Below are 23,665 nucleotides of genomic sequence, written 5' to 3'. Positions count from 1 at the left end.
TCCTTGGCAGCAAATTCCACTGTCGAACAGCTCTTACTGTCAGGAAGTTCTTCCTAATGTTTAGGTGGAATCTTCTTTCTTGTAGTTTGGATCCATTGCTCCGTGTCTGCTTCTCTGGAGCAGCAGAAAACAACCTTTCTCCCTCCTCTATGTGACATCCTTTTATATGACTTCCTCTCTGGCTACATGACTTCCAATCCCTGAATTCAAACAAGCTGTAGGGTCTTTTTTCAACAGCAGACATTGCCTGTGTGCCATCTGCACCACCCACTTTGATTCCCAGGCCGGTCAGGTTTAATAAGTTAACCTCATAGCCCCCAAACCAACCAACCAAACATGCAAGATGTATAGTTTTTATCAATAGCAGCCTGTTTGCTTCACAGCTACTGTTGGGAACAGGACACTGGACTAGATGGACCTCTGGTCTTGATTCAACAGGAATCTTATTATGTCCTTAATGGAATAATGCCTGAGCAGAATTCAGAGTGCCATAGTGATTATTGGTGGGTTGTGAGTAAAGATCCTGCAGTTTATCAGCTTTCTAAACCCCATGAAAAGAACAGGAGTTTATTGGTCAAATTCTAAATACTAGTTCATTAGCACCACTAACAGGAAGCCACTACAGCTTTAAAGGTACCAGTCATGTTTGACCCCATTTTTAAGCTTGAAGGATGACCTGTACAAGAAGTCTCCATCATCCTACCAGGCCAGACTCTTCTGATTCAGAAGACTCATTCCTCAGCAGTTTCTGTCTCCCCCACACTGTAAGAGTGTAAAGGAGTGGCTTGCCTTGTGTGTGTGTGTGTGTGTGTGTGTGTGTGAGCTTCAGCGACTGCCACTTTCCAGGAGGTGGTCAGGTAGTGGTGAGGTTGGGGCTGTGTGGGTGTACCTGCAGAAAGCCAACCCACCACTTCTGCCAGTTTGTGTGGGCAGTCCCAATCTTCCTGCTGCCGTGTCCTCCCACACTTAGTATGCAGCAGAAACATCAGTGCTAGGAGGTTATTACTGCAGCCCCAAATCCTTTGGGTGAGCCACTCCTGGTGGCCAGTGGCTGCATAACAAGGCAGTGTTCATCAGTACAGTGGTACCTCAAGTCACAGAGCTTCAGGTTACAGACATTTCAGGTTACAGACTCCGCTAACCCAGAAATAGTGCCTCGGGTTAAGAACTTTGCTTCAGGATGAGAACAGAAATCGGGCGGCAGCGGCACGGCGGCAGTGGGAGGCCCCATTAGCTAAAGTGGTATCTCAGGTTAAGAACAGTTTCAGGTTAAGAATGGACCTCCAGAATGAATTAAGTTCTTAACCTGAGATACCACTGTATGTGGATGATACCCAGCTCTACCTCTCTTTTAAATCAGAACCAGTGAAGGTGGTGAAGGTCCTATGTGAGTGCCTGGAGGCAGTTGGAGGGTGGATGGTGGCTAACAGGTTGAATCCTGACAAGACAGAAGTACTGTTTTGTGGGGACAGAGGACGGGTGGGTATTGGGGACTTCCTGGTCCTGAATGGGGTAACTGTGGCCCTGAAGGACCAGATGTGCAGCCTGGGAGTCATTTTGGACTCACAACTGTCCATGGAGGTGCAGGTCAATTCTGTGTCCAGGGCAGCTGTCTACCAGCTCTATCTGGTACGCAGGCTGAGACCTTACCTGCCCGTGGACTGTCTTGCCAGAGTGGTTCATGCTCTAGTTATCTCCCGCTTGGGCTACTGCAACTCATTCTACGTGGGACTACCTTTGAAGGTGACCCAGAAACTGCACCTAATCCAGAATGCGGCAGCTAGGCTGGTGACTGGGAGTGACCCCTGAGACCACATACTACTGGTCCTGAAAGACCTACGTTAGCTCCCAGTACGTTTCCGAGCACAATTCAAAGTGTTGGTGCTGACCTTTAAAGCCCTAAAGGGCCTCTGCCCAGTATACCTGAAGGAGTGTCTCCACCCCATCATTCAGCCTGGACACTGAGGTCCAGCTTTGAGGGCCTTCTGGCGGTTCTGTCACTGCTAGAATTGAGGTTACAGGGAACCAGGCAGAGGGCCTTCTCGGTGGTGGTGCCCGCCCTGTGGAACACCCTCCCACCAGAGGTCAAAGAAATAAACAACTATCTGAAATAAACAACTATCTGAAGGCAGCCCTGTTTAGGGAAGTTTTTAATGTTTGAAGCTTTATTCTGTTTAATATTCTGTTGGGAGCCACCCAGCCAGATTGGGGGGGGGGGGATAATTTTTATATATATATATATATATATATCGACCATCAAGGGCACAGGCATATCCTAGCACACTTCCCTGGGAGCTCGAAACCCGGTAGGAGCAGGGCACTCCTGCAAAGACCTATATAGCAATATCCTCAAGATACCGACAATACTGAGATACATTCATATATCCTTGTCATAACCCCTTGCAAAATGGTCTTTCTTTTTCCTTTTTCATAGCCATCAAAAATTAAATGAGTTTCCTTTCTTTCTTTATTTATAGATGCTTAAGCACATGCATGCCTTAAAGATTCTGTCATGTTTGACCTTTCCAGCTAACGCATCCTTTTGCCAAATCATCTTATTATCACATGCTGTAAACTAAATGGTGGGACAGTAAGGTTAATAGCAATGATTCAGACTATTTAAGTGTCCTGTAACTTGGAAGACACACTGAACGTTATGTCTCAGAGTAATTTGAATGGACCAGCACAACGGGGGTTGTGGAGTGATGAAACTTACTGAGAGTCCATAATATGAAACCAAAACCATATGCAGAAACTCTCAGATAGGGATCAGCTGAGAGACAGCACTATGGGTCAAGTGGTGCCTCAGTGTGGAGTGTCACAGCTCAGTGACAGAGCATGCAGCAGGGCCCATGATCAATCTCTGGCATCTTCGGTTAAAAGGGTATCAGGTAGCAGGACTGGGAAAAGCCTCTGCCTATGACCTTGGAGAATCAGTGTTTGTCATAGGCAGTACTGGGCAAAGTGAACCAATGATCTGACCTACTATAGTCTCCTGAACGTATTATTCACAAAATGCAGAATTGCATGCATTGTTACTCAAATAATTCATCTGTAGAGGACATTTGTTACATTTTTTTTTTTAGCTGTACTACAAAATTTCAAGAAGTGCAAAAAAATTTAAAGAATTACCGTGTAGCATTCTGCAAAGTGTGAATTGGGTTAGTCACTTAAAAATAAGAGCTAGGCAAAATCTTTGAGGATTCCTAGTACTTTCATATGCTCCACCGAGGACCAGAGATGCTGCCCTCCAACTAGGGATGGTGGAGAAATTCAATTCGGTTCATAGTCAAAGGCAAACTTACTTAATTCATGCTTTGCAAAACAAGACACAAACCAAAACACAGTCGTTCCTCAAAAATTACCCTTCATTGAATTTTGCAGTGCAGTTCTCCAGCCTAGTAATGTGTACAAAAATGCACAGACTTGCGTAGTCTTCATGTTTTCATAGGGAAAATTGCTTAGAAGAGATTTGCACTAAACGGCTGATGAATTTTCACGATGACTTCTCTTTTTAAAAAATTGGAAACCGATGCAGAAATATGAAGAACTGAACTTAAAATGGAAAATGAAGAAAAACCAAATTCAACACATTCGCCAGCATCTGTTTTTGTTTTGATAAGCACAGTGGGAACTTCCCCCCCATTGTAAATAGCAGGTGAATAGCTGCCTCTCTTCACACCATAGTCCAGGTCAAACTTGCCCTCAAAGCTGACTATTAGGGCTCATCCACACTTCTTCTTCTTGTCCCATGCTTAGAAAGCAGAGATATCAGTGGTTTCTCCCTTGCTCTGCTCCTGGATGGGGTATGAACGAACGAACGAACGAACGAACGAACGAACAAATAAATAAATAAATAAATAAATAAATATTCCCAGGTTAAAGCCACTCTTTAGCTCTAAATTGGAGCAAATGTAAATCCACGGAAAACCTGAAATGCCATTTGCTCCAACTGAGCACCTAGTTTTCCCCAGTGGAAAGCAGTGGAACAAGAGGAGGTGTGGCTAAGCCCTTAATGAAAGACCTCTGTCAAACTATATGGCAAATGTCAGATTTGTTGGCCTTCAGAGCCAAGCCCCAAACTCATGTATCTTAAAGGGTGCATACCAATGGCAGGTTTAAATGCTTCCTGTCTTGGTCTCGTTCAGTTCTTCAGGTATGCTTAGCAGGGAGAAACATACTCAGAGAAGTGAGATACACCTCATGCCCAGTGCGACAGATCTAGTCCAGTGCTATCTGCTCTGATTGTCCAAGGCCTTTTCCATCACCCAAGATCCTTTTAAGTGGAGGTTCTGGGGACTGATGCAGGCATCTCTTGCTGCAAAGCATTTGCTCTTCCACTGAGTGAGGTCCACTTTCATTTCACCACGTTCACGGTAATTGAGTTCTATCTGACACCCACCACACTTTTAGTCTAACTCTGATTTTTATTTTTATTTAATGGAAGCAGGATGGAACCAGATGTGGGTAGTGGGTGGGTTGAAATACCACAGCACAGTTGATCACTTCGTTTGAGATCAGGAACCAGCCCTATTTTGCCCCTTGACAGAAAGTGTCCTCTTCTCCTCATCTCAGGGGGAAGCTGACAACGCAGGCCAGTCCTTGAAAGCATGGCTTGCGTGACCTTTCCTCACACAGCAAGATAACTTCTCTTCTTCTGTGTTGTCTTTCTACTGAATTTGCCAGCAGTGAGTCCATTCATTGCTCCCCTGGCACAAGATGTATATTTTCATTGAGGCTGATATCAAGAGTTAAGTAAAGGAACATAATGAGGGAAACAAACTCTTTGAACTCTGCTTTCCTGTTGTGTACTTTGCCCAACACACTGTGGCACCGTATCCCTGGAAGGAAAACTGCCAAGCTCTTTTCATCTCTTAATTGCAACACAGTTGTCCTTTGCACTGGGGTTGCGCTAATGAGAGAACCATTTATCTCACATTTCATGATAGCCGTGTGTGTGTGTGTGTGTGTGTGTGTGTGTTATTTGAAGTGTGAAATGGGAACACTAAGAGTGTTTATTTAGCAGGGAGAAAATGCCAGACGGTTGGACTTTGCTTAAGACAAACTGGGTTCAGCCTGTGATTGCAGGTCAGAATGCCCTGGGCAAAATACCACCCTGTAATGCTAGCCAGCTCATATTTACAAATATCATATATTTACCTTCACCCTGACCCGATTCTCTGATTCGCAGTGTGGATGGGAGGGGAGGTCTAATTTGTTTGTTTGCTTTGGCTTGGCTCCTAAAGCCTCTACAACAGGCAATTTGAAAGTCTAACAGAAAAGAGGCTCAGATAAAAATAAAAAGGAATTTCTATTAATGGTTGACCATTAACCATTAAGTGAGCCTTTAATACTGACCACGTAATGCCTTCTTTTTTCTGTTCCTTCTTTTTAAGGTCTCTGAAATCCAGTACTGGGTGCCTATAAAGGACAGTAGGTCAATGTGCGTGCGTGCGTACGTGTGTGCATGCACACACACAGATTGAGAACATGTGGGCAAGTAGTTAATCTACAGCTGCTCCTGAGACTGTGGGTTGTGTCGGTTCTGTCCCAAGAATGCAACTGTTTAAAAAGGAATAACAGTAGCATCATACAACTGAGGCCTGTCTGTAGGGATGGATTTATCCGGCTCAGTCTGAGCGACTTTCAACTTTCAATATATATATACAGTGGTACCTTGGTTTAAGAACAGTTTAGCTTATGAACAACTTGGATTAAGAAAGCTGCAATCCCAGAAGTAGGTGTTTTGGTTTGTGAACTTTGCCTTGGAATAAGAACATGTTTTGCTTCCTGTTGAGTGTGTTCCATTTGTAAATTGAGTCCCCCACTGGTATGGGAAAGTACGCCTTGGGTTAAGAACGCTTTGCTTTAAGAACAGACTTCTGCAACAGATTAAGTTCGTAAACCAAGGTACCACTGTAATATATATTACAGCATTGCCCCAGCTCAGAATGCAGATGGAGGATGATTGTGTGGTTAAATATACCATCTCATCAAACCCTCCTGCAGGTAATCTAGCCTGTCAGGGAGGAGGTGATAAAAGACTCTGATGTGCTAATGCTGCAAGCGTAGGGATTTTTAATTTTTTATTTATTTTACATGGAATGGAGACATTCAAATGTGATTCCTCACTTGCATTCTAAAACGGCAGATTCAGAGGATAACTGCACTGTGTTCAATTTCAGAGTCTTTTGCTGGTATGTTTTTACAGCAGTATGCCAAGGGACCGTTCTGAGGGCCAGGCACCAGACACCCTGCTGAGGTTCCCATCCCTGCCATAGAGACCAGACCACCTGCCTGGGTACCGAGGTCATTGTCAGAGACCCATCCCTTGGTCTCACTGCTATCAAAGGTGCAACTTGTGGTGTCCAGAAAAAGGGCTTCTTCAGTAGTCCTTGGAAATTTTTACTCTCCAGTGAAGCTTGCCCAACACCATGGCCAATATCTTTTCTTCAGCAAGCAGAGATCTACTTATTTTCCCAGGTCTTTTAGGTTGTTTGTTTTATGCTGGTACTTTCTTTGCTGTTCTGGTTGTTACTTTTTTATTTTATTGGTTCTACCGTTCATGGATTTCTAATCTTTTCCTGTAAGCCACCCTCAGAATTCTTGCTGGATCCAAAATGTCAAATTGCTTATGTACATTAAATGAACTGAAATGTGAAATGGAACAGGAGATAGGGAAGAAGAAAAAGTAAATGCGTGTGTTTCAAAGTAAGTATAGTATGTTTTAAAGACTGCAATCCTATATACGCTCACGTGAGCTTAAGTCCTCTGCAACTCAATGAAAGGTACTTCTGGGCAGACATTTTTAGGATTGTGCTGTAATTAAAATATGCTTTTAGTGCTCTTTTTTAAAAAATAATACAGTAAATAACAGGTAAACATAATAATGGACATGCGAGCTAATGAAAGTGGTGTGAAGGTAATTTGTATTTATACCTTGTCTATACAAATAATGGTTTAACCGTGCAATTCTAATCTCCAAGAATGAACGAATATGATCTTTTTTAAATGCTCTGATTGCCTTCTATTTTATGCTAGTTCATAAAGCTCAAATTCCCCAGAGACTTACCCCAGAGTACAGGGTGGGTGGGATGAATACTTCTCACATATTTATTCTTCTTTCTACTCCTCTGAAGCTGAGATTTTAAAGGTATTTATGCACACTAACAATCGCTTGTTATTCACCTTGCTTTGGTGGTTGATTTCAGTGTGATTTTCTCTTTTCGCAAGCAATGAAAGCATTAAATCAAACACACCTCTCTGGCAGTGTTATTTTCTCCTGCATCTGCTGATAACCGAGCAAACACAGTTTCGAGGCTGTTTTTTCTCCCCATCTCATTAGAAAGAAAGAGGGCCTCTCCCTCCCTACCCTGATTCCTGGAGTACATTAACTTGACCAACACATCACTATCTTCCCAGCAAATTCCCCAAGAGGCTTCTGAGGATAAAGTTAGCCATTAGTCGTTTCATACTCCCCAGGCTCTCCTTTATGCAGATAGTATGAAAGTTCAGTCAGGCATGAAAGCCTTTATCTGTGCACTAAAATTAAATAGTGTTTCACTTCTTGGGGATATAGCTGGCACTGTACACGATGGCTATTTGCTATGCTGCACTACTTGGCTCTGAAAGGGTGGTTGTCCCCTCCATTCCCGCCGGCCAATGTATAACCTATCTGGCTGGCTGATGCTGTGTCAATCAGTTTTTGATAATGAAGGTTTGTCATCAAGTTAGGCCAGGAGGTTGGGTGATAAGTGAGATTCTACTACAGCTACCATCTCCTGTTCTTTTAAAGTTTACCCTGCCCATCCCCAAGAGGCTCATCCCCAAGCTCCAAGATGGGAGATACTTTCCCCCTGGAGTGATCCCATGCTGCTCTGGTAACACTGTGTGTGAGAATTAGACAAGCACATTGTCAGAGACATGAGCATGGATTTTTCCCACCCAATCTCAGCACTCTCCAAAAGTATGCCAGTTGTCTGGGAAAGAGTGGCAGGAGTCTCATGCTTTGCAGGCAGGAAGTCCCAGTTTCAGTCTCTGGAATCTCCCGTTAAAAGGACTGGATAGCAGGAGAACCATTGTTCATAAGAGTAGACAACACTGGGCTGGATGAACAAATAGTCTGAGCTGGAATACCACAATTTCCTCTGCCTGTTCTGTCTGTGTGGTCATTTAATTGTGAATGGCAATAAAGAGGGGGATGCATGAGTGGATTTAAATGGGACCCAATGCCATTTAAGATCGATTCACAGTTAGCATAGGCCAGTGATCAAGGAGAACCCAACAGTCTCTGTGTCCCAAGGCCTGGTGAGGCTGTCCTGCCGATGGACCTCAGGGCCCACCTCAACAGTAAGCTGTCTCTTTCATGGCAAGCCTGCTCAATTCCAGGATGAGCTGAATGCCAGCTGAATGCCCCCCAAAAGAGCACCTGCCCAGGCACTGTTGCCCCAGCAACCACCCCACCAGTACCTAAGGCGGGTGACTGCCTTGGGAGCTGTCTTAACTTCTAGTCTGCCATTTGGCAAAGTTGTTACCTCCCAGACTCTTATACTGTCTAAATGGCTCCTGCTTGATCACTGGCCTACCTGCCAAGGTGTGGCAGATGAGTGAGTCAACCGAAGCCAGATAACCCCCACCTACCCAATTTTGCAAAACATGCAATAATTTCTTCCTGGCTTCTACAGGGTGACTCTTAGGGCAACAGCCTTAATTGGAGGGGGCACAAGGTGGAAGATGAGCAGCCTATCTAGCCCAAGTGACCGAGAGTAGGATCCTACTTAAATACCCAGTTTCCCTTGTCCTAGTCTCACAAAGGATGCTGGTCCTTGCTATATCCAAGTGGTTTCTGTAAACATTAATGCTCATCTGCATGAATCCCATTACTTTTACGGGCTCTCTCTTGGACATTTCAGTGCTCTCACATGCTTATAATGACAGAGGTGAGAGTTCATGGACGAACACAGAGTAGCTCCTGTGAGTGGCAGTGGGAGTTTATGAATCAAGAAAGCTGCTTTGGCTCACGATTCACTTGCCATATATAGTCAGGCTTTATTGGAAATTGCCATCAGGGCTGGTTGTATGAGCCTGGCCAGTGGGGAAGCTTACTTTCTTCATTTTCTTGAAACTGGCTGCCAATTTGGTCCATTTTTTAAACCCCTCTGTGAATATCTGCTCATGCTTAATTGAATAGCTGGAGCTTTCTCTTGTTTGCCCCCACATGTTTTATAGTCCTTGCTGAGAATGTGATTTTGGCACGCGTAGAACAAGAGGGGACCATATGTAGGAGCTCAATGGGGTGCTTGCGTCATCCATTTAAATTAGAAAAGAGATTTGCCCCTGTCATTGTCACTGTAATTCTGTCACTCAGTGGCGCTTTTATCTACAAAAAGGGTCTATAATTAAAACGATGAATTAATCATAATGTAGGCATGTGGTCAAGAAGTCTAATCTTTCCCTGACAGCCACAAAGTGTTTTGACGTTAATACACACACACTGTGAGCACAATTCATACAAAGCTTCACTGAAATGAATGGCCTTGCACGATTGCTCATGGCAAGGCTGCTTGGGCAGGGAAAGTTCCAGAAGGAATATGGGAAAAGTCCTTCAGAAAGATGCTGTGTGCTGCCATTCTCGGAAACTCTAGGCCTTTGTATCGGTCCAGATTTCCAAGGGCTTTTCATGGGGCAACCAAGCTGAATAAATGATCTGCTAATTTCTCTTGGAGAGTTACTAAAGCACGCTTTAAAGACTTCCCAAATCAGGGCAGGGTTTTTAAAACATGGTTATTATTAGTTTGGCAATCCAAGTGCATTATACCAAATCTTGCTCAGCCACAGGAGCAGCCCTTTGGCTGATCTGCTGATACTTCTGGCACTGGATAGTATGAGTCTAGGTTCCAGGATCATCCTTTGAAGGGCAGAGAGGCAGGCGTAGCTGCAAGTGGACTCCGGGGCTAGCTGAGTGCCAGCCCAGAGAACATCTGTGGGCTTGGTGTTATGCCTGAAAAGGGGCACCTGCACAGCACACTTACAGCTTGTTAGAAAAACACTGGGGGGCTAATATGAATAGTAGAATGTCTGTCATCTGGTGGGTGGGGCTTTTGTGTTGTGCTCCGGAATCTGCCCCTCCCTTTGGGTGTTCAGTTAAAGTTCAGTTAGAGAGGCCAACTGTCATTCTTGCCTCATGATGTTGTCTTAGTTTCTGTCAGATAGTATGTTATCGTGTTAGTTTTCTTTATTATTAAAGCTTTGTTTGACATTTACATGAGCCACTTACTTTGCTGAAAGAAAAGAAACTCTGCTGAAGAATGGTGGAATATCCTAAACTGGTGAGTGAGGGGATATTCTCAGTCTGACAAGAGGATTGATTTTTTTATTAAAAAAACCACGCAACCCTCCACAACACAGCTGTCAGATGTCCATTTCAGATGTTGAGCTGATTGTGTGGACCACAGAAGGGCTGAGGTGGCAGGCAGGGAATATGATGTCAGGGGAGGGTCCTACAGGCATGGTCCTGCTACCCCTCCATGGTGTATATATAAGGTGATCTTCTAAGAAAAAGAGGCTGGTATCATTGATTCACCTTGTGCCCAACATCCAAATTCAGCCTATAGATCAAGGCATACATGCTTCCGCCATTTTTGTTATTTTGAGATTTGGTTACTGTTTGCTTATTTCTTTATACGATCTCTTACCCAATCTTCACCAGAAGGTCCCTGAATAAAACCATCACAATTATAAAATACATAATAAGGTTCCAGATGGAGCAGAACAAATTATTATCATTAATAATCATAATAATAACTACCCACGCTTTATGCTCTCAGGGTGGGTTACAACATTAAAACACAACATTAAAAACAGTTTAAAACAACTTAGTCACAAACATAAGGTGGTCTCCTAAAAACATGCACCTCAAGTGTCAAAAGTCAGGGTGAAGAGTTATGTCTTCAATGTTGTTCAGGATCTGTACAATGAAGGTACCAGACACACCACCTCTAAGTGTGAACAAAATCTAGTGTTTTTGCTTTTTCAGATTTCCAACTTGCTACCATTTTGTTCTCCTTCTGTGTACTTCTAGTGGCGATGTGCATGTTACAATGAACAGAAATAGCTCTGCCTTAAGCAAACATTTTACTTCTTATCATGGAGCAAAAAGTATGTGTAGGAAATGGTGTCTGTCAGATAAGAGCTGCTAATTATTAGGAAATGGGTGAGCTCAGGGTTAGTTATCATCGGCGTTATCACTTCCAGTTCACAAGTACATTTTTGAGATATATGTATTTTGACTATCACGTTATGTGAAAGCCCTTCTTTAAAAACATTGGTTCAGGGTTTTAAAACTAGTAAATGTGTGACAGGGCCTATCAAAGCAAAAAGGTTCACTGTGATAGTTCATGAACAATATAAATATTTCTGTACATTTCTGTATTTTAAAAAATATTTTATTATACAATACAGTCACAGCAAAGTAAAGATTATAATGTTTTGTTTATGGCATCATTTTACATGGTCTTAAAACATTGGCAGCCTATATAGGTTCTATACAGAAAGGTTTGTGAGGCTGGTAGGAGAGCTTTATTTTCCCCCCTCCTTACATATGAAAAAAAGGGAGACCAGGTTTCATCAAAGGTAATTTCCTTTATAATTTGCAGCTCTTCCAAGTTCAGTTAGTCACTCCGAACTAACTACGTATATCCCAAATACGATTGAACCAAGTAACGAGAGGTAGCTCCACCTTGGCTTTCCAGTGATACACTACCATTAGATGTGTAGCTACCAATAAGAATTAAATCTTTACACTGGATATTAGGGTTGGAATCTGAGTTTATTGAAAACAGGGCTAAGTCTGGGTTCGGCGAGAGAGGTTGTTTAACAATTTTGGAGATAATATTGAAGACTGTGGTTCAAAATATATTTTAAAAATTGCATTCCCACCAAGCATGATAATGTGTTCCATATTTAAGTATTTGTGAAATTTTGTAAGACAAAACCAGAAGGAAATAGTACTTGCAACTGGGACAAAGTTTTCAGCAAATGGGGGAACAGCTGAGTTTCCACAATATTCTCTTGGAGAACTCAGGCTTACCGGTTGGTTATAGATCATCTGCATTGATTGTAAAGTCAGAAGTCCTCTGGTTTAGTCAATAGTCCAGAGGCAAGAGCTAAGTTTAATTTGCCGCAAATATTAGAATTTTGTCTGAAGTGATCTGGAGTGAAGGAAAGAAGTGAGGCTTGGCTCACCTGCCTGAGGAACCCACTTAACTCCTACACGGGGTAGCTTTGTGTAGTGTACCTCATTAGCATGTGCACACTATCCTGAACTGTTGTTTGTAGTTTAATCTGAGTATCAGTTATTTAGAAAATGTATAAACCAATTTAACATTTTGGCAAAAATCCCAAAGCAATTTTCAAAAATTTAAAGACAGTGAGTGCAAATGATCAGAATGCATGGACTCTCAATCTCGGGGCCATGGGCTTGAGCTCCATGTTGGGCAGAAAGGCATTGCAGGGGGTTGGACTAGATGACCTTTGTGACCCTTCCAGCTCTACTGCCCTATGATTCTATGAAATACATTGCTGAAATTCCGCCGTTTAAAACTGGAAGTCAGCAACTGAACAGGATAACATTCTCAAACATCATCATCATCATCATCATCATCATCATTTTATTCTTTATACCCCACCCATCTAGCTGGGTTTCCCCAGCCACTCTGGGAAGCTTACAGCATATCTAAAAGCATAATAAAAGCATCAAGCATTAAAAACCTCCCGATATAGGGCTGCCTTCAGATGTCTTCTAAAGTTGTGTAATTCTTTATCTCCTTCACATCTGGAGACATCATCGACCAGGTTAAACAAAATGAGTTTTTAGGAGACATTTGAAACATCCAACATATAGAGCTTCCCAATTCTCTTTTGGGAATGTATTCTGTGAGGCTGGTGTTACAACAGAAAAGGCCAATTTCTTCTCTTATTTTTATTATTACTTGCAGTTTAAAAAAACTCCAGTTGATGATTGATTATGGTTGGTTTTTTTATTTTTAAAAAGCACTATTCTAGGGTTGACATATTTCAAACAGTGAAAATCTGCACAACTTGCACCAATGTGAGCCTGCCTGGGACCCAAGCTCAGCCTCTGTGACCCTGCTCGTAGACTTGCCACAAGGAAAAATTTGATTGGCCGGCCCAAGACACAAGGCCTTTTCAGTGGTGGCCCCATGCACATGAAACCCTAGATTTGCATGTATTGCATAGTTCCTACACTAATGGCTTTTAAATGGACCTTGAAAACTTGCTTTTATATTCCAGATGGCTTTTGTTATTTATATTGGTACTGCTGCTATTCTTTTAAGTGTGTTTTTGCTGTCTGCTTTTACACTTGTATTATTTTACTGTGCTGATATTGTTTTAGCTATACTTGTGGCGATTAGTCGTTGCTCTAGTTTAAAACTGGTTAAGCGCTGCCAAATGATATTTCCCAAACTAAATAAATGTCTGATGGGCAACATTTTCATGGGCAGAATTATGAACTGGCATGAGAAAATCTCCCTACTTGAGGTCTGTGTTGCAGTTTTCCACTTTAATCACTCCTTTGAACTTCTCATACAGAACTGTAGATGCTATTGCTCAGTATGCTAAGAGCATCCCTTAATTTCCTCCTAGGTAACTATTACTATATGAGGATGCCTAGGAATGTCCAAATTGCCACTGCTAAAAATGAGGGCTATTAGCTGTATTGTCAATATCAGGAGAAGGACGCGGGAGAGTGGATGCAGCAAATGCAATTAATTGGGAAAAGATAGAAGGGGGAAAATCTCTATCCATTATTTAGTTTTAATGAGACAAGAGAAAAATTGAATATAGAATCTATTAGACAATTAGCTTCTTAAAAACTAGGGGTCCATGGTCTATATTTGGCCTAATATAATGCTCATTTTTTGGTGTAAGACAGGAGAAGAGATAATTACTTCAAGTTCTGTCATATTCCATCTCCACAGATCTGCCTAATTTCTCTATTTCTCTTTTTCCCCACATTGATCCTCTCCATCTTTTAAGACTTTGGAGTGAGATGTGAGGAAAGAGACTGAGGAGTGGGAGGGTGAATGGGTATCAAGGGATGGCTAGGGAAAGCAGCTGGAGGTGACATTTATTGTGATGAAAGTGCTTTACGATGAGACACATCAGTACAGAGACAGTGTGGGATGCATGTGTGCAAACGGAATGGCTGCATATGTGTTTTTGTGGGTGGTGTGGCATTAGTAGTCACTAGGGATGTCTGAGAATTCAGATGGAAATGGCAGCAGAAATGGCCTGTGTTCACTTATTTGTCCCACATCCAAAACAGAAATCCATCCAGCAAAAAGTATTCGTAATCACTGCTGCTGCTGCTTTCAATCCAGTAATGACATATAATCAAGCATTTTCCTTGCACTGAAATGAATGGGGTGGGATAATACAATGACAACACATTTTACACAATTAATAAGCTTCATAATTTCAGTGAGACGAATAATGCCATTCTTGGTGCAAGATGAACTGAAGGAGAATGGAAACAGTGCTGCATGTGACGAACACGGGCCGGAATAGAAAACTATGCCTTCTTACATGCCTAGTACTCATCATTCAGTTCAATAGTCACTGACTGAACCATTCAGAATATATTTTTCAGAAGGAAAAACAGATAAGGTGTTCTCTGGAGGAGGCTGGGCTATCACAGAACATGCCCAAGCATATTTATTTATTTTGCAACATCAGGGGAGGAGTGTTTCTACGACTAAGATGAAACTGCAAAGCTCCCTTGATATTTGTGCTATTGAATGTTGCATGTTGTTTCAGTAATACTGTCATATTTGCCACCCCTCAAATAACTTCACACATAAGACGTAATTTTAGTTTTGGTTTTTGGGCACTATTTTGGCCACAACTTTATTAAAATACAAAATCAGTGAGTGGTTGTTTAGACATTGGTTATGACTATCTGTCCCCCCGCCTGGGACAAAACTGACATCCCGAGGTCCGATTGGTAGCCAGTAGAAGGGAAAGTCAAACTTGGGGGTCATTTGAGCTAAGCGTCGGACCCACGCCGCTCACCCCAGCAGCTTCCCGAAAGCTTGCCGGCCCTGGTCAAGGATTCCCATGACAGGGATTGGGTGGCCCTGGTCCCATGACAGGGATTGGACGAAATCGTGGCAAGCCCCAGGATTCCTTTAACGGAATTCCCTTCAGTGCAATAGGAGGGGCAGGCACAGCCTATCCTGACCCCTCCACCACCAGCATATTATAACCAATGCCTAACCGCAACCTTACAAGTTGTGACGAATTGCTGAGTAGTAGGCAAAAACCAAATGGCACAGCCAATCACCAAATGGCAAAATTCCTACTAGGCCCCTGCGCCAAGGCAGACGACCCCATGACAGGCAAAGCAAGGTCAACCGGAAAAGAGGGCGGGCGGGCGGGTGATCCGATGCACTCTGCAAAGAGAAAGAGAAACCAGAGTGCACCAATATTTAAAGACTGTGGTCCCACCCACCCAATTTGCAACATATAATTTGCCCCAGCAACCCGGTTATCCAATCAAAATGCCAGGCAACAACTATTAACCTGCCTGGCAACAATAGGGCGGCCCACACTGCAACACGCGCTCTCATTTATTGGAGAACACGCTTTATAGTATTGACATATGGGTTCTTTTCCATATGTTACTATAGTTTTGCTATGTTATTATGAAATTGTTTCGTAGTGCTTGCTTGAAATGCAAACCTGTTTCTTTGTCGTCAGCCACTTTGAGCATTTTTTTTGTGTGTGTAAAAGCGGCATACAAATAAACTGAACAAACGAATTTTGCTGCCGCGATTGTAGCCATACAACAATCATAGTCAGCTGGCTATTGCCTATGATGTCATTTATGTCATGTGGTACAACTTCCTTCCTCCCAGTGCCACCTGTGAGGTTTGGAGGAGGACATAGGGTTGTGTTGTTGTTTTTTAAATCACTATCCTATCTCAGAAGAAAGTCCTATGAGTTCTGCAGGACTTGCTCCCAGTTAAGTATGTATAGGAGTGTAGCCAAAATGTGTCTTGCTGTGCATCCTCCAGACTACAAAAATGGTACTGAAGCACTCAGCTATTGAAATAGAGTCCTGTAGTGATTTCATGCTCTTTATTGGCAGCTTGTAAAACAGTGATTAAATTGCCCCCCAAACCTCAGGCTTTTATGCACATTATTTACACAATGAGTCCCGTCTGATTGCCTGATTCTGCTTCCCTCCTGGAGCCTGATTGGTCTTTTCCTGCAGGCCAATCAGTTGTTGATTCTAGGGTCCTACTTGCCTATTGTTCTAGGATCCAAGCTTAGTACATAACAGCTATTTTATTACAAAATATACTTTGGCAAAGAACCATTGTTTTATTTCCTCTTCTACTGTCCTGGATTTTATTTTAGGCTACACATCCCTCTTCAAGTGTGCTGGAGAACACATCTATCCATAGTTAAAGAAATGAGAAAGAGAAGAAGAGTGACCCATTATATAGCTTCTCTGCTATCACAAAGCTACCCAACCCCCCTCCATTTATCTTTTATGTTAGGGCAGAACCTATCACTACTGATACCAGACTGAGACTTGCAGAAGTATCATTTGGGATTAGTTCCATCTGAAGAAAGCTTTGTTTAGTTTTCCAGAAAGGTCCAGCGTGGCGATATTGCAGATGCTGGCACGGCAAGAGAGATAATATTGTATGTGACAATGCTGAGTCGATGCAAAAGCTAGAGTATATTTGTAGCAGGTTCATCTCTAATGCAGTGCACTTTGTAGGTGAACCCACAAGCCCTCTCCTGGTGCCCTTCTGTCTGCCATTTATTATACTGCTTAGAGATGAAAAACTGGGCATTTTAAGAGAACAATTTGACTTAAAATGGTACGTTTTATCTGTGCCATAAAACACAATAGCACAGATAATGGGATTGAAGGGAATGCTTTGTTGCTGATAATAGATGTATTCCAAAATAATCTTTCTGGTCATGTGATGGAAATGCTTAATTTCAGGGAATTTTAATACTGGATCCCATTTTATCAAATAAGAAGAGTCCACCAGATGGTAATGTGACTGACATGTAATTGCAGTTTTACTACAAAAGTAGGTATTGTTATACCTGATAAAGGCGCTCTTATTTATTTTATTTATATACCACCATTATTTCCAAAGGATTTCAAGGTGGCGTACATGGCTCTCCCCCTCCACATTTAATTCTTACAACAATCCTGTGAGGTAGGTTAGACTAAGACAGGGGTTGGCAACCTAAGACCCATGGGCTGGAAACAGCCCACAGAGACCGTTTAACTGACCCACGAGCTGCCCCCAAACTGAGCTGCCCACAAGTCCCCGCGTGCTGCACTAAACCGGCGCAGCACACCACGGGGACTCTTTTCCGCAGCTCCAGAAATCGCTTCTGCGCATGCCCAAACACCGGAAATCGCTTCTGCACGTGCCCAGACGCTGAAAATCGCTTCTGTGCAGGCATGATTTTCGGCATCTGGGTATGCGCAGACGCGATTTCCAGCGTTGTGTTGCGCTGTGCCGGCCTGGCCCATGGAGGATCTCCGTGGGAGTGATCCAGCCCATGCCCAGTAAGCCTTGCTGACCCCTGGGCTAAGAGATGGAGATTGGTCCAAGGTCGCTCATGGCTGAGTGGGGATTTGAACCCTGCTCTCCCAAGTCCTAGTCCAACCCTCTAACCATTATGCCACACTGGCCCACTTCATACTCACCTTTCCTTAATCCTCAAAGCCTGGTTACTTGGGCCTATTTCAGTGCCTGCCATACAACTGGAGACAGTTTAGCACAAAAGCTTGCTTTCCAAAAAGGCACCTTTCAGGTGCAGCAGCCGCCTTCAACCTGGTTCTTCAACCCTATGCTGCCTGGTTGCTGTAGTCCAAAACGTCTGGAGGGCATCAGGCTGGGGAAAGCTGAGATACAGCCTCTTCTCTATACTCAAAGCCTGTGCCTTAGAATAAAACACATAAAGGATACAGGGGTTGTATGTAACATGTTGACCTAGTGATAATTGCAAGCAACACTTCTATCAGCCTGCCTTGCTCTTTTCTCCTGGTGGTGATCTTGTACACAACATCAGTACACAACCAAAGATATGTGACATTTCCCTGCTGGGTCACAAGAATGCAGCTCAGCATTCTCCTTATTGGAGTCCTCTCCTCACCATTTCCTCTTTGTTTCCCCTGTAAACAACTATTGTTAAGTTGTTGGTTGGTTGGTTTTTCTTTCTTTTAAGGATGATTGCGATTTGGACATTTACTGTAGCAGTCCCCCTCCCCAGGTACAGGGGAGGTTTGCAGGTGCTCATTTTACCTCCACCATAAAGTAATGTATGATTTGAGTGCACTTTGTAGAAGACCTAAAGTATGGTTGCCCCGTCTCTTTTTCTAAGATCAGAGAGGAAAGAACCATTCAAAACCAGCAGCTGTGCCTACAGATGTGCTGCGAGAGGATCACCAACAGTGTATATCAGTATATATACAGTATATACTAACTTTACTTTATGCTTGTGAAACACAGACCACTTATAAACGCCATCTCCAACTCCTCAAAAGATTCCATCAACGGTGTCTCTGAAAAAATTTACATATCACTTAGGAAGATAGGCGAACTAATGTCAGTGTACTGAAAGAAGCAAGATCACCAGTGTCAAAGCAATGATTCTTCAACATCAACTTTGTTGGACTGGTCATGTTGTTTGGATGCCTGATTATTGTCTTCCAAAGCGCAACTCCTCTATTCCTAATTTAAGAATAGAAAGCGAAATGCCGGTGAACAACAAAAGAGGTTTAAAGATGCTCTCAAAAAATCTAAAAAAATGCACTATAAGCACGGATAATTGAGAAACACAGGCCTGTGAGCACTCCAGTTGGAGAATAGCCTGCCTCTACCAAAGTCATCATGGAATTTGAAGAAGCACGAACTCAGGACGAAAGGGAGAAGTGAGCTAAGATGAAGGCACATTTTGCAAATCCTCACTGTGATTAACTCCCGCCCGGAAACCTATGTCCCCACTGTGGAAGGATGTGTGGATCCAGAATTGGCCTCCACAGTCACCTACAGACACACCGTTACAATCTTACTTGGCCAAGAGTGAAAATAAAATAAAAGAGGTGGCCAACAGGGGTGGCCAGCAGAGCACTCTCTAGATGTTGTTGGATTGTAGCTCTCATCATTCCTGACCATTGACCATGCTGGCTGGGGTTGATGGGAGTTGGAGTCCGACAGCATCAGGATGGCACCACATTGCTTTCCCTGACCTATTTTAAACATTACTTTGAGTCTTGCATAGCAGAGGGGAAGGGTACCTTGCTATACCTCTACCACACAAAGCTTTTATTGCCTGGTAAAAATCTGAGCCAGGGCTTAGGAATTGGCTGGGTTTGTGGCAGCATGAGCTTTTATAGGCAATGTATGTACCCCATAGGGACACGGGTGGTGCTGTGGTCTAAACCACAGAGCCTAGGGCTTGCTGATCAGAAGGTTGGCAGTTCAAATCCCCACGGCGGGGTGAGCTCCCATTGCTTGGTCCCAGCTCCTGCCCACCTAACAGTTCAAAAACACATCAAGTGCAAGTAGATAAATAGGTACCACTCTGGCAGGAAGGTAAAAAGTGTTTCCGTGCACTGGTTCGCCACAAGCGGTTTAGTCATGCTGGCCACATGACCCGGAAGCTGTAGTCTGGATCCCTCGGCCAGTAAAGCGAGATGAGTGCTGCAACCCCAGAGTCATTCGCGACTGGACCTAACTACCTAACGGTCAGGGGTCCCTTTACCTTTATGTACCCTATAAGGTACGTATATGAAATGCACTCCCCAACCATATTCCTTTCCTATAAACAATTATTTCTGTCTACCGTCCATTAGCAATTTGCAGAGTGTAATCTACCAAGGGCATAATGCAACTGCATATGCCTTACTTTCAGGACCAAGTGGTGAAGAAGACCTGTGTGGGCTTTCTACATCTTTTAATGCATTTGATTCCACATTTGTTTGAATGAAAATCTGCAGCAGCACAGAAGATCTTTCTTTATACAGAGCCAATCAGAGAAGCTGAGAGTGCTCTTAAAGGAAAAGGGGAGAACGGATGTGGTTTAGTCTAAACAGGATTTATTTAAGGTTTAAGCAGACTTTTCTCCCTGGGGGAATTAAGCTGCCATTTAAATGTTTATTTCCGAATATTTTACACATCACTGCAATCACTTTCAGATGACTTAAACATATGCATGGTATTATTGTTTATGCCTTCTGTCATCTCATACATTTTTCTTCAGCTGTTCTTTATTTTGAAAGTACTTTGATGTCTCTTGATTTAGGACTTGCCAAGATGGGAAATCTTAATCAAGGGAGCCACTGCTTCAGAAGGGTTTTTTGGCATTCAATCACAGATTTATTTCTTTTTAAAAATAAGGACGGGTATGAGAATATAAACACTGATCTCTGCTGTAGGATTATTTGATCTTTCTAATACTGCACCAATTAACATATATGCATTCCGGTAGATTCACTCCTCGAAATCCCTGATCTTTTGGTGCATTTCTTGCTGTTATCTTCTTCTAACATGTGTCATCCTTCTGAAAACTCAATGGAGAAGACTCCTTCAGTATTCCTTTTCACTAACAATGCATTCTGTATTGCTTTCCAACGAATTTGTCTCATTATATGGAGGTTGCTAAAATCATGCAAATTGTTGGGAACCTGTTTTGCAGACTTCCAGTAAGTCATCAGCTTGTATGGGTGGCATGAGAAAATATCACTTCCTTGAAGTATATGCAAATGTCCCATTGTTTCTCAGTTATCATGGCCTTTCTAAACTATGATTTTTCCACACACTAAAACTGCAATTGTTATTCATTCATTGCAAGGCAGCCAGATGTATTTACTCACAGAACGATTTATGTTGCTAAGAAATCACATTTCCCCCATACTCAAGCCACAGTATTTTGTCAATGAAAAAATGCTGTTCTTTCCCCACCTTGAATGTCAATAGAATGCAACCTTTTCAGATGTGGGACCCACCAGTAACAGCAAGCTGCAACAGAGAACTCAGTTGTTTTCTTTAAAAAAATTCTGAATACTTTGAAAATGGCTATAGTACAAATGGTATAACACACCACTGAATATGCCCCCAGAACCACTGGCCACAGCTGCAGGATCATCAGGTGATAGATTGATGTCTTTATCTTTAAGCACCAGGGGATGGTAGTGGAGACTGGTACACTGTGGAAGCAGTGCTATTTTTCTTTAAAAAATAATTTTTAAAAGAGGTGCCAGAACTCACCATGAACACCTCCCTTGTTCTCTTATACCGGCAATGACACTCATCTGAGAGGTGCCGGAACTGAGTTCCAGCGAGTTCCAGCTGAACCCGCCCCCCTGCATACAACCAGTCCAAGCAGTGGGTCTGGCCGTCAGAACTGTCCTCTTTACTCTGTGTTGCCCTTGTAGAACACAGCAGGAAGGAGGATGAAGACAAAACTAAAGTTTGTTGAGTCTGTCTCTACCTGCCATTGGCTCTGGCTCCCCCCAGTTTTGGTCTCCCTGCCTTCTGCCCTTCCAGCCGCAATGGGCACCAACTACCACTGATGCATTGAGGGCAAAAAGCAAAGTTTTGCTCTCTTGAGGGACCTGACGAGGAAATTACATTTCCATGGAATCAATATGAGTACAATGCATAGGAAGCTCAAAGTGTTTTTTTCTTAAATGGCAGGAGATCATTCAAGGATGAACTTGAAAACGTCAACTCTAAAGTAGGACTCCTGTCATGCTGAGGAGGAAGATGCCATTTTGTGGTTCACCTCAGGTGCAGTAAGATCATTCAGTGTCAGTTCTGACAGTTATTGGCAGCCATTGTCTTATAGGTGTGTGTTTTAAGTTCACTTGTCTACTGAGATGTGAATGCAAACTAAGTAGACATTTTGGCACCCTTTCCCCGAGACAAGAATTGTACTCCAAACTTTGGAGTAATGCATGAAAACTGAAAGGCCACTGCATTCTGATCCATGTATTTGCTCAGGAAGTATGTATCAGGCTGATTCACTTTATCTGAAAATTAGACAAAAGTCTCAATCATCCCAAATTTAAGCTTATCACAGCAAGCTTTCCCCACTTCTCACCATTGATGAAGTACTTGATAACACACCATGAAAGTGACTATCATGGGCAAGCAAACATGAGATGGAAGCTTCAGATGATAACTAAAATGACCGTGGTAAAATTGTTTGTTTTCAAAGAATCACATGAGAGCAAAGGCCTTAGTTTATCATCAGCCCATTGGTTTATCCAGCACCACAGAATGCTCTCAACTGGATAAATGGGCAAAGTAAAGACTTATGAAAATCCCATCCGTTAATCTCCCTATGCCTTAATACCCCATCTGTAGAAAGGGGGATAAGTCTACTCTACCTCACAGTGGATGTCTGGAGGATAAGCATAATGAAGGATATCCAAACTCACTGTTATCATGATGGTGGAGGGAGCATATAAATTATTTAGACAAATGCAATTCATGAAATGGATAATGCAGTGAGCATTGGATCTCACATTTTTAATTTCATGAATCTCCAATAAGACTTATAAAAAACCAGTGACAGATATCATAGGAGAAAGTCAGCTATTTTTAACCTTGCTCTTCTGAGCAGGTTGAATGGCCCTGCTTTTGACTTGCTTGCCTCATCATAGAGACCCTCTGATATACTGGCTTCAATGTGACTTCCCTCTACCTCCATTATTCCAAACTTCACCTTTTGGAAGGAGCAGGTTTCCAGGCTCTTTTGAAAAGGGAGTTCAGAGAAGTCTGCTCCAAAAAGCCAGTGTAGGGATTCAGTGTTTGCATTAAACATGTACAGAAGATGTCCATGGATCTCTTTGCACTGCCTTTAGGCAGCCGACAGACTGGATTATGGGAACGAAGTGGTCCGTGAGTCAGATTCAGTGGCACACTCCAGTTCTGCTGTGTCACTCTGATATCGTCAAGCACTTTAACTGGTGGTGGAAGCCAAATTTGTAGTTCATAGAAGCAGAAACCAGAAAAAATTGCCTCACAGGAGTGTAGGCAAGCAGCTTGGGCGTACTTGCAGATGTTACAATAATTAAAACCTTAAAATCTTTCCACCAATGGTGCTAGGTTTCTCCCCTTCCCCTCTGTCCCTTCAAACTAAGGTGCTGATAACTCACTCTATTCATACTCTTCCACACGGACCTTTAAATATTATTTCATGCATTCCTTATTCCTGGAAAATATATATTCACATTGCCTCATAATATTAAATCCTGCCTATACGCAGTTAATTAGCTATATGTGCTTCAACACCTCAGCACCACTGCTGCTCCTTTTCCACCTCCCTGAGGTAGCTGCCTCACTTTGCCTCATGATAGGGTTACATGCCCTGGGTATTGTGTTCTATGGACATTTCAATCTACAGTATTTTTATTACAGGCAACGACCGATTAACAAGCACCCAAAGGATGAGTGATTTGCACACACGCGCAGGGAGTTGAACCCAGAAGTGACCCAAAAGTGTCACTGAACACATTATGAAATGGGCAGAATGGGGGCGGGGGATAACAAGGTGTGACACGCTGATACACACTCCAGCGATGCACACAGGGACC

At 42.8% G+C, this 23,665-nt stretch overlaps 1 long non-coding RNA gene across 2 annotated transcripts in view; it reads left to right on the top strand.

The window, feature by feature from the left end:
- LOC310658757 overlaps window positions 1-23,665 on the top strand; it is a 110,500-nt gene that overhangs the window by 31,916 nt on the left and 54,919 nt on the right. The gene's annotated exons all lie outside the window — the stretch shown is intronic.

Source organism: Podarcis tiliguerta, assembly GCF_965153285.1.
Source record: "Podarcis tiliguerta genome assembly, chromosome: 10".
NCBI lineage: Eukaryota > Metazoa > Chordata > Lepidosauria > Squamata > Lacertidae > Podarcis > Podarcis tiliguerta.
Note: the sequence above shows the minus strand (reverse complement) of the source record. Positions and strands in the feature narration are given on the sequence as shown.